We start from the raw sequence: 12530 nt of genomic DNA on the forward strand, positions 1-12530 counted from the left end.
AATCAGTGCGACGTATACTACAACAATAAGCATTTAATTACATATACATATCAACTTGAGATATAACCTTGACACGAAACACTTGTAAATTGTACTACGCAACGGAAAATGTTAAGAATACATGTGTCCTAAATATATCTTAGTACCGATTTTTATAAGTTAATTAGATTTTGAGTGTCTTCCAATTAACAGTGCCCATTTATCTTGACACTTATTAGAATTACATTACAACCTATCAAGCATATCAAACAATTGTTTAAAGTGTCGAAAGAACTTCCGGTTAACAAAGAACTTCCGGTTAAATGTAAACAAAACAATGTTGTATTTTGGCTAAAGCCTTTCACGATTTTTACAGCGATCAAAATGTTAAATTCGTATAATCAAGTTACTGTTGCATTCATGAAGGATATGGAATTTTATTAAAATTTGTAAGTTTGAATTTGAATGTTGCATAAAGAGGTTATTATGAACTTTTAGATTTGCGCTATATAAATTGAATGGGTGGAGAGACTTTTTGTGAGCGATTTGTGAGCGAAAAATAGCAAAGTTAGAAATAGCCTGAGGGCCTACCGTCCCTGACAAAATTTGCGGTCACGCATGACTGAGCCGCTATCGGCTTTTATATGCTTTTGTTGAAAAGTGTGATATTTATATATTTATGGAAGACTTATGTTGAAATGATTTATGTATCATAATGAGCTCAAATGAAAGCAAGAAAAGACAGCGCTCTTCAACTGCTAGTGAATTAGATACCAGTGACAATATTGACAACCAACCTGTTTACCCAGTTTTTAAACAAAAAGATAAAAAGACTAAAACTAAAAAAGTAAAGCACAGTAATCCAACACCTCAAGCTTATAGCACGCCCGAAATTAATTGCGTTATGGATGACAGCTCGGTGAAAAATACGTCTGCATGTTTAAAGGAAACTTCATACGAAACAAAATTTGAAAAGCAGCTAGCAGACATCAGTATTCAATTATCAACACTCCTATCAAAAGATGATACCACTTTCATAAAGAAAATTATTGAAGATAAAATGAATGAAATGAAAGTTAGTTTCCTTAGTGCAATGACTAAGAGAGTAGAGGTTCTTGAACATGACGTCCATACACAAGCTCAGACAATTGAAAAATTAGAACAAAAGATCAAAGATAAAGATTTAATTATAAATGAACTCAAAGAAAAAGATCAGTCACTATACGAAAGAATTAAAAAAGATGAATTTTGCTGTGAAAAGTTTGAAAACGAGTCCGAACAATACAGTCGCAGAAATAATGTTCGAATCTTTGGCATTACGGGCGATGACAACAAGCAAACCTCAGAAACAGTTATGCAAAAAGTAATAGACACAATAAAAGAAAAATCAGATCTTGTTCTGCAGGAAGCAGATATTGACATCAGCCACAGACTTGGAAAATACAAAGTCGGCAAGCATAGGCCAATTATAGTTAAATTTGTAAGACGCCAAACAAAAGTCGAACTTTTCAAAAGGTCAAAGCACCTGAAAGAACATAAGATTTATGTCAACGAAGATTTGACGAAAATGAACGCGGATGTGTTGGCATCGTGTCGTGTAAAGGACAAGTCAAATGTTGAAAAAGCGTGGTCGTTTGAAGGAAAAATTTACGTGAAATATGCATCACAGGGATTTGCTACGCAATTGCAATTTAAAAACTACCGCTATTGGTTAAATCTTCCGTGGCCGGAAAAGGACGAAACACGTGCTCAGGATTTGAGCAAAATCCAAGAATACCCAACTACATCTAAACAGCCAAGTAGTTCTATGCCTCAAACAACAATCCAGACCCCTACGCAGTATTCCAAACCAGGACTGTCTTATGCAGCCGCGGCCAAATGACCTATCAGTTATTTTCAAAAAGAGAAACATATTGTTTTTACAAAAAAGTGAATCGTCACGTGAATAAAGTTATTTCCCTTTGACCGCTTTCTTTATCCTGGTTGAAGAATGTGCTATATAAACAATAAACTAAAAAGATGACAACGACGAAGAAGATCTTGTTTCTTATTACGTATAAAAATACAAAAGTTATAAAAACTGAAATCTCCCAGTGTATATATTTACTCTAACTTTTGAGAAATAAATATATGTATTCATTATAAACTTATGAATTATAAGAAAGTGATGATGAAATAAAACGCGTATTTTTTCATTTTCAGTATAGTCACTGTAAAAAGTAGTTTTACACTGCAGAGAGACATATTCCGTATTTCACTGGTGCCTTGACAGAGTATCTTCTTCTTTATTCAGCCAATACATAAAATTAAAAAGGCATTTTCTTAAATTGTAATATGAAAAGAAAAGAAAAAGAAAATGAAGTGTAAAAAATAAGCAAAACATTCTCTTTTTTTATCTGTACTTACAGGACTGGTTATCGTCCTATGGTGTAGAATATTATCTTATTTCAGCCGTGGCTACCGACGCTGATGATAACTCGATATTGTTAATATTGTTTTTCTTTTCTTTCTTTTTTGCCATCTGTCAAGTAGCTTTTAAAAAGCCTGTCAATGTTGTTTATACATACTATCTTCTTTCATCTGTCGAGTAACTTGTCATTTGGTGGAAGCTGCTCATCAATATTTTTTGTCACATGTCGAGTATCGTTGACTATCAAATTGTATGTTGTTTATAGATATATTCATTGTGTCACCTGTCGCGTAGCTTCTTAAATGAGTATCTATGTTGTTTACACATGTATATTCATTGTGTCACCTGTCGAGTAACTTATTAAATGAATATCTATGTTGTTTATACATAAACTCATTGTGTCACCTGTCGAGTAGCTTTTTAATGAGTATCTATGTTGTTTATAAATGTATATTCATTGTGTCACCTGTTGAGTAGCTTCTTAAATGAGTATCTATGTTGTTTATACATGTATATTCATTGTGTGACCTGTCGTAGTAGCTTATTAAATGAATATCTATGTTGTTTATACATATAATATTTTTTTACACCTATCGAACAAATTTGTCAATAGATGGAAACTAAACATCAATACTTTTTTCACCTGTCGAGTATTTTAGACTATCAATGTTGGTTATACATAGTATCTTTGTGTCACATGTAGAGAAGCTTTTTAAAAATGACAGTCAGTGTTTGTATATTCATTTACTCATTGTGTCACATGTAGCTTTTAAATAACTATCAATGTTTGTTTATACATACAATCATTGTATCAAGTAGCTTTTTAAAAAAGATGGAAATTACAGATTGTAATGATGCAAATACTTTTTGATCAAAGAGACTGTCAATGTTGTTGATATTTATTCTTATTTTCCTTTTTTCATCTGTAGATGCAAATACTTTTTGATCAAAGAGACTGTCAATGTTGTTGATATTTATTCTTATTTTCCTTTTTTCATCTGTAGAGTAAATTTTTTCAAGAAACTACAGATTATAGATATTGTCAATACTTTCTTTTTGTCACCTGTCAAGAAGCTTATTAAAAACTTCAAAGGCTACATATAATCATTATTTGTCAAGTACATTTTCGAGAGATGGAAACTACACATCACTTTTGTGTTTGTTAATGTACATACTACATGTTATCATTTGCCACCTGTCGAATAGATTTTTAAAAGATAGCTATTGAGACAGCTTACTTTTAGGATAATTGTAAATAAATAATACCATTTTCAATTTTTTTTTTAGAAAAGATAGTAACTAGAAAGCGTTGATTTTGTTGATATTTCTAATCCTTTTAGGCAATATTATAATAATCACAGAGTAACACGTTTAGTATACAATGTACTATAATATATAAACTGAAAAAATAATTATATATTCATTAACAAGTATTTTGTTTTCATCATACAAAGGAAATATCATGACATAATATAAATAAACATAATAATAAATCAATACTAGTGATTGTTTATGTAGAAATCACTCTCTATGTAATCTATATATTTTATTACAAGTGTCATTTAAAAAAGTCCTATAATTTTACTTCTTAGACTTTTCGCTTTACATTATATCTAGAAGTAAATTTTTGCGGACAACTCAGTAAAAGTATGGCGTCACATCTTGTTTTTCATTGACTTTTTAATTTTCGTTTTTCCCATGAACGTTGAAAAAAGAAGTCTTACAAATTGTTTCTCAGTCTTTTCGTTCATTTTCGATTTTCCATTGAGAAGTAATTTCGGACTATAAAAATATTGAACTTCAACTTTCTGAAATTACTTAAGCCAACATCTTTTTTTCTGTCTAGTGCTATGTAAGCTATGATAAACCGCCTAAATAACTGAATACATATATACCATATCTGAATGTATATATAGTTTGTTTTAGTTGATTCATTGTGAAAATCGTGTTAAGTTAGATTGTTTTGTGTGTAGATTATGATGTTTTTTGTTGTTTTAGTTGGCCTGTGAGAAAGTTTTTGTATTTATTACCTCTTTGTATTAGTTCTGTAGTCAAACGACTTGTCTTATTGAAAAAATATGAGTGAATTAAAAATCTTATCTCTTAATTGTAGAGGCCTACAAGGTATAAAGAAAAGGCTGCAAGTATTTCAGTACATAAAAGATTCAAAATGTGATATTTACTGTCTTCAAGACACACATTTTCTACACAGTCAATTTAATACCATTTATACTCAGTGGAATGCGGAATGTTTTTTAAGTTGTTCATCTTCAAATTCTAGGGGAGTTGCAATATGTTTCTCAAAGTCACTAGATTACAAAATACATAAAAGTATAGTTGATGATTTTGGAAATTATGTCATACTGGACTTATCTGTTGGAGAAATAAGATTTACTTTAGTATCGTTATACGGACCGAACTACGACAATCCGTCCTTTTATGAGAACATTTTCAAGGTCGTTGAGAATATAGGAAATGACTCGTATTGCATTTGTGGTGATTTCAATTTAGTGCAAAATCCTGATTTAGATTATTATAACTATAAGAATATAAATAATAAAAATGCAAGATCAACTCTTTTGAAACACATGGAAGAAAAAAGTCTAACTGATCCTTTTAGGGAATTTCAACCTGATATAAAGCGATATACTTGGCGAAAGGCAAACCCACTGCAACAAGCTAGACTCGATTTCTTTCTTTTATCTTCATTTAATGTAACAATACTGTGAAAATGTTTTTATCAAACCTAGTTTTCAGTCTGATCATTCAATTATTATAATGCAATTAAAATTTAATGATTTTAAGCACGGTAAAGGGCTCTGGAACACAATAATTTTCTACTTAGAGATTTTCAATATGTTAATGAAATAAATAAAAAAGTGAAGACGTTAAAAAGCAGTATGCCATAACTGTTTATAATGTCGAAACAATTGAAAGTGTTCCAAACGAGGATATACAATTTGTAATAAACGATCAGTTGTTTTTAGAAACTTTATTAATGGAAACAAGAGGTAAATCCATATCCTACGGTTCTTATAAGAAAAAAGCAAGTAATGAAAGGGAAATACAGATAAAAAAAAGATATTGAAATACTAGAAAATTCTGAAACTATTCAAAATAATGAAAAACTCGAACAGCTGCGTAACGAATTAAATATCATACAAGAAAATAAGTTTCAAGGTTACATTTTGAGATCAAAAGTGGACTGGGTAATTGATGGAGAGAAACCAAGTAAATTATTTAGTAATCTTGAAAAAAGCAATTATGTTAATAAATGTATCACAAAAATCATGAAAAACGATGGTACTTTAATAGCAAAACAAGAAGAAATCTTAAACGAAACTGCATTTTTTTATGAATCATTATATACGTGTACCTCATAATGGCTTAGAGGATAATATGTTTTTAAACTTTGTTAAAGATATAAACATCCCACATTATCAAATACAGAGTCAAAATCCCTCGAGGGTAAAATCAGACTAGAAGAAGCATCAACCGTTTTAAAGAATATGAAAAATAATAAAAGTCCAGGCTCATCTGGATTTTCAGCAGAATTTTATAAATGTTTTTGGAATAAAATTGGCGTATTTGTTTGCAGGGCTCTAAATCATGCTTTTATATCCGGAAACTTATCTGTAACACAAACACAGGGTATAATAACGTGTATCCCTAAAGGTGATAAGCCAAAACAATTTTTAAAAAATTAACGACCGATAACACTGCTTAATACAATTTATAAAATTGGTTCTGGATGCATAGCGAATAGAATAAAAATATTTTTAGACAAACTTATTAACACTGACCAAACAGGATTTATAAAGGGCAGATTTATAGGAGAAAATGTAAGACTAATTTATGATATAATGCAATATACAGAGGAGAATAACATTTCTGGGCTTTTACTCCTTATCGATTTCGAAAAGGCTTTTGATTCTTTGTCTTGGGTTTTTGTAGAAAAAACGTTGTCACTTTTTAATTTTGTAGATGACATCAAAAGATGGTTTAACATTTTCTATAAAGATGGGATTTCAGCAATATGTCAAAATGGATTTTTATCAAAGTTCTTTAGCATTCAGCGTGGGTGCCGGCAAGGTGATCCGTTAAGTTGTTATATTTTTATTTTATGTGCTGAAATACTTTCGCAGAAAATTAGGTCAAATAACAATATTAAAGGAATTAAAATGAATTTGGTAGAACATAAGCTATCTCAATTCGCAGATGATACTTCAATTATTCTAGATGGTTCGGCCTCTTCTTTAAATGAAACCTTAGACACATTGTCCACTTTTACTTTTATTTCTGGTTTGAAAGTTAATTTTGACAAAACAAAAGTCGTCTGGATTGGAAAAGAAAAATTTAGTGCAAATAGTATAAAAACAAAATGGAAATTATCTTGGAATCAGCAAAATTTTGACATGCTTGGCTTTAAGTTTCATGTAGATTTGTCAAAAATGATAGATTTAAACTACAAATCTAAAATTGCAAAAGCAGAAAATATTTTTAAAATGTGGAAGAGAAGAATAATTACACCAATTGGAAGAATAATTGTCATTAAAACTCTTGTACTGTCGCTCTTTAATCACTTGTTTGTTTCTTTGCCTAATCCTCCAAAATCTTATATTCAACAAATAGAAACTTTATTCTTTGATTTTATATGGCAAGGTCCGTGCAAAGTTAAAAAAGACGTTTTGATAAAAAATAAAAAAGATGGAGGTCTCGACATGATAGATTTAAATGCATTTATATCTGCATTAAAAACTACTTGGATAAGACGAATCATTACTAGCAACGGAAAATGGCTAGATATTGTTTCTAATCTAATAGATATAGATAAATTATTAAATTGTGGCTCTCATTACCCAGAAACCATAGCAAAATCCTGTAAAAACTTATTTTGGAAAGATACTTTAAATGCTTTTGTTCAATTATGTAAAACAAAAAAAAATGTTCCGATAAAGTGTTGGAATATCCATTATTTTACAACCCAGATATATTGATTGGTAAAAAAGGTATATTTTTAAAGTCATGGTTTAATGCTGGTGTCCAGTGTATAGGTGACTTGTTTAACATGAATGGGGATTTATATGAGATCCATGAATTCAATAAAATTTATAATTTGAGTGCTAATTTTTTGCATTTTCAAGGCATATGTAACGCAGTAGTTAAATATCTTAAAAGTGTTGGTTTTTCTATTAGTAGTTTACAATATGTTTCAAGACCTTATATTCCACCAATGCTCTCTCAGATATTAAAAAATGAAAAGGGTTCACAACCTATGCATAATATATTAAAATCAAATAACAGTACAGCTGTTTGTAAACTTAAATGGGAACAAAAACTTAATACTAATTTTGAAGATAAAGAATGGAATACATTTTTTCACTTATTTTTGAAACCACTAAAAACACGAATTTACAATGGTTTCAATACAGAATTGTACACAGAATACTTGGCACAAACGAACTTTTGTATAAGATACAATACAAAGAAAATCCAAACTGCAGTTTTTGCAACAAATTTTCTGAAAGCTTGGAACACCTTTTTTGGGACTGTGAAGTTGTTTTTGATATGATTCATGGTCTTTTTGAAAATACTCATTTACATTTGACAAGAATAGAATTTCTTTTAGAAAATACAAAATGTTGATAATGAAACTAATCTTTTGCTTTTATTTGTCAAGAAGTATATATATTTTTGTAAAATGAATTTTAAAAGACCGACTATAGAGGCTGCTAAGCATTATATTAAGTACAAATACCAAATTGAGAGAGAAACACAAAAAAATATTAACAAAGTAGATATTTTTGACAAAAAGTGGGACAGTTTGAAATATATTTTCATTTCTGCATACCATGATTAATATGTGAGTGTGGACATTGTGTTATTGATTATGTGTTATTATTATTTTAAACACAATATGACTAGAAACAGTTTTATTCATTAGACTACAGGCTACAAAACTATATATTGAAAAGTTAAGTGAGATTATAAATTAATCACAGGCTTCTATTTTTTAATGTACCTTGTGTGTTTGTTTTGTTTGTTTATATATATGTATGTCTTTGTATGTATGTATGTTTGTATGTATGTATTTATCTGTGTTCAAAATAAACGGGGTTACCATTTAAGGGCCTCAAAAAAAAAAAAAAAAAAAAAAAAAGTTAATTAGATTTTATTTATAGCGAAGTCAATCGACAAATGACAATTATTTTTCTATGAACATTCTTAGTATATGGTTATATTTCATCTTCGTCAGTTGAACTATCCTGACTACGAGACAACTAACTTATAGCTATTTTAATATGACGCGATTAAGCCAAGAGTGTGCAAATTAGTGGATATGATATGAATATAAATTTCAAGAAGACATCAAATAATGCACTAAAATAGTAATTATCACGATTTATTACTTTAACCTTTCTTGTAATTTGTACGTTTTTTATAAATTTTTTGATAGAAAATTTCCCTTAAGTACATGTAGTAAAACAAATGCAATAAAGGTAAATCATTGGCACTTTTATCATGTGCATGTGCATAAAAGACCACAAACGTTCAAATTCTTTGATTTAATTGAATTTAAGGATTTGTTTTTCGTTGACATGAAAGTAATTTGAAATTTTAATCTCGGAAATAATTGCAGTAACACAATTATACTTTAGTCTGTTTAATTATTACTTAATAATAAATTTCCAAATAAATAATGTGTGCGATTTGTTTTCGACATATCAAAGAGTGCTTTCAGTAACCTTTTCAAAGACGAAATGATTATAACTGTGGTATCATTCCATTGAAATTCTAATGTTTTATACAGGTTCTTATAACCCAAGTGATTTAGTGAAACAAATCTTGAGGCTTATTACTTGAATTGTAAAATTTATGATTTTAGAAATACTTAAATCAAGTTTTTGGGTGTGAAGTAAAAAAAAAACGTTTTCTTTCCAAAATTGATGGTGTTGTTCAACATATCTCAATCAAAACCATGATACTGGTACTTTCTTGGTTGATGCAGGATGTTTAAAAATAAAACGTAAACATTTTTTATGTTTAAATAGTTTAAATGGTTTTTGCAAGATCTATACACATATTAATATATTTACAATGAAATATGCCTCCTGTCGAGGCCTTTTTCATTTATCTATAACATATTTGTGAATTTTGGCAACACAAAAAGATTAAAGATCGATTGATATTTTACAAGTACACGTGGCAGAAAACGTAACTTTTTGTTATTTATTTCAATTATTATTTAACTGCAACCCAAATCGGACATCATTGACGTAACAATTAACAATACAACTGAAACCAAAAGTGAACCAGTACAAGACAAGCATGTCAGTGAAATACAATTGCAAATAATAAATGGACGACTGCACATTTTAATTACCATGTAGTTGATCTCAGTTTATAATATAACACTCGCTTATGATAAGCAATCATTTGTTATTGAATTAATAAGAAATCATTTGTTTTATTTGTTTGTTTTGGGTTTTACGTCACATCGACACAGTATAAGTCATATCGCGACGTTCCAGCTTTACCGGTGGTCGAAGACCTCAGGTGCCCTTTCGTGCATTGTTTCAGGCACGAACGGGCACCTGCATAGAACCACCGACGTTCTGTAAGCTAGCTGGATAGCTTCCTCACAATGAAAGAATGCAAAGTCCCTGTCGGGATTCGAACCCACAGCGGTGAGGGGCAAGTGGTTTGAAGTTAGAGTGCTAGGTATTATATTACTGAAAGAAGAACCATTACAATTATGCAATCGCTGTTCCGCAACGGAATCACAGAGACGATATTTGAATGGTTGGCTCCAGGATGTGTTTTTTTCCCCGTAAATTAATACACTTTATATGTTAATATAGTGGAAAATCAAATTGCTGCCAAAAATGAGCAGGCCTATAGGGGTCACCTTTGGCTGTTTTCCATCCATTTCAGTTCAGATGAACCTCAAAACTAATGCAATGACTAATCCTCGACCGTGTTACATAAATACATAGTGTTTAAACGGTTGACTCTAGATTTGTTTTTTATTTTATTACTTTTTTTATTTATTTATTTATTCATTCATTTATTTATTTTAAGTTGAAAATTCCTACACTTTGCATGTATCAAAAACAAAGTTTGGTTTCCTTTTGTAGGTGACACAAAACATTAATGGTTTCTCTAATGCGTTATGTTTTGCAACGATAAATTGGCATAATTTATTAATTATTTGAACAAAAATACCCCTATGTTGAAGAAATTGAGCTACTTTTTATTTAAATTTGATGATGAGAATTGTCTCAGCATTAGCAACCGTTAACGAAACGACTATAAACTTGAAGATGTAATTAAAACAAACTAAATCGTGCATTACGGCAGCTATATATATATATATGTTTTGTTTGTGTGTATGATTTTATAGGGAAAAAAACAAACAATCAAAGATATATTCCCAAATGTTGACAGTTTACTTACAAAATCATTTGACATCATATTAAATTTTAGAATATAATAAATTTTATTTATTTGCATTGCATTCAATTCACCAATAATATTTAAGAATTAAAGCTGTCATAAAGGAATAAAATCAAAATAGAATCACATTGAGATGAAAGAATGCATTTTTATAATTGTCTTGTCTTGCATCGCGTTACATGATCCATTTTGAAAGTGTTTGTTCTCTTAAAATAAAATAGTATATATTGAACCGTTGAAAATAAACAGCAACACAGGAAAATGAGTTATGTTTGCAACAACACATCTGTTCCGTTGTTTCATAGGGAATGATTATTAGCGTCCTTTTGAAAAATCGTTCATATAGAAAACAGAAAACGAAATTTATTACAGTATCTGTTTCAAAGCTCGGGTAATTTAATCATTGCTTTATGTATTGATCGTTTTAATGGAATTGTACTAACTTGTTACATTGAAGACTCCATAATTGAAGCTCGATAAGTACTAATTTGGTAATATGAATTTTAACAAATTATATATACATGAAGCCATGTCTTTCAATCATTGATTCATTTCAGTTATATCTCGAAGCAGTAACTTGTTATTCTATCCATTCATTAAATGGTAATATAACTTGCCTGGAAAGGAGGTTTTACAGCGGTGATTCAATAAAGGTTACTATATCAATAGGAACAGTGTCCGTTAGTTTTAATTCAGAAATGGGAGCTCCTTACAAGCACAACAAAATAAGTAAATAAATAAATTAATAAATTAATAAAAATGAATAAATACTAATATAAAAATAAAATAGTAAAGAAATATAAATGAATAAATAAATAAGATTTAATTTATAAAAACAATAAAAAGTAAATAAATAAAACACAAAAATACAACATGTGCTTCATAACTGTAGTTAGCGTTTAATGTGTGAGACTGTTCTTCAACTTTGTGGGAAAGAAAATGCTTATGCTTTAAATTCTAAGCATTGTTGAAGCTTCAATGCTACAGTGACTACAACTAAACGCTCCTAAAGACCTGTGACACCATTTACAAAGTAAATACAATGTAACATATTGTCCCGGGACTTGATAACAGCATGAACACATGATAAAATATAAAAGCAAAAAGCAACAACATAAATCAATAAACACGCACACACACGCACATGCACACATACACACAATAACAATCAAATAGCAAATACTAAGTAGATAGACTACTTATAATACAGTCTCAGGGACATCTTTTCGTGTTTTAAATATCGTTTGGTTGATTCCAGTAACAATAACATTATTATTATTATTATTATTAAAATTATTATTATTATTATTTTCGGGATTTGAAAAGTATTTTCAATAGAGATTAATTGTATCTATGATTTGTTTTATGTGTTTTAAGGATTTGGAATAAGTATTATGGTATAAGTTACAGTTTATTGTTTTGCAAAAGCTTCTGTATTTCATGTAAACAGTGTATATTTATTTGAGAAGTAAATTCACGATTTTCATATTTTTAGAATCGAGTAAAGAATTAAGATGGTTCAGAAATGGCATTCCTGTTACAATTCACTCAACTCTCTTTCTGCCATGCACAATGTTCTTGATAATATGCATTCTTTATATGATAATTTTCAACACTCCGTCACTGTGTGAATGAACACAGAATTTTCTGTCTGAAGCTGTATATTAAATTTGTAAATATTAAT

Source organism: Ruditapes philippinarum, unplaced genomic scaffold (assembly GCF_026571515.1).
Source record: "Ruditapes philippinarum isolate M1 unplaced genomic scaffold, ASM2657151v2 ctg2853_1_1_1_1, whole genome shotgun sequence".
Classification (NCBI taxonomy): domain Eukaryota; kingdom Metazoa; phylum Mollusca; class Bivalvia; order Venerida; family Veneridae; genus Ruditapes; species Ruditapes philippinarum.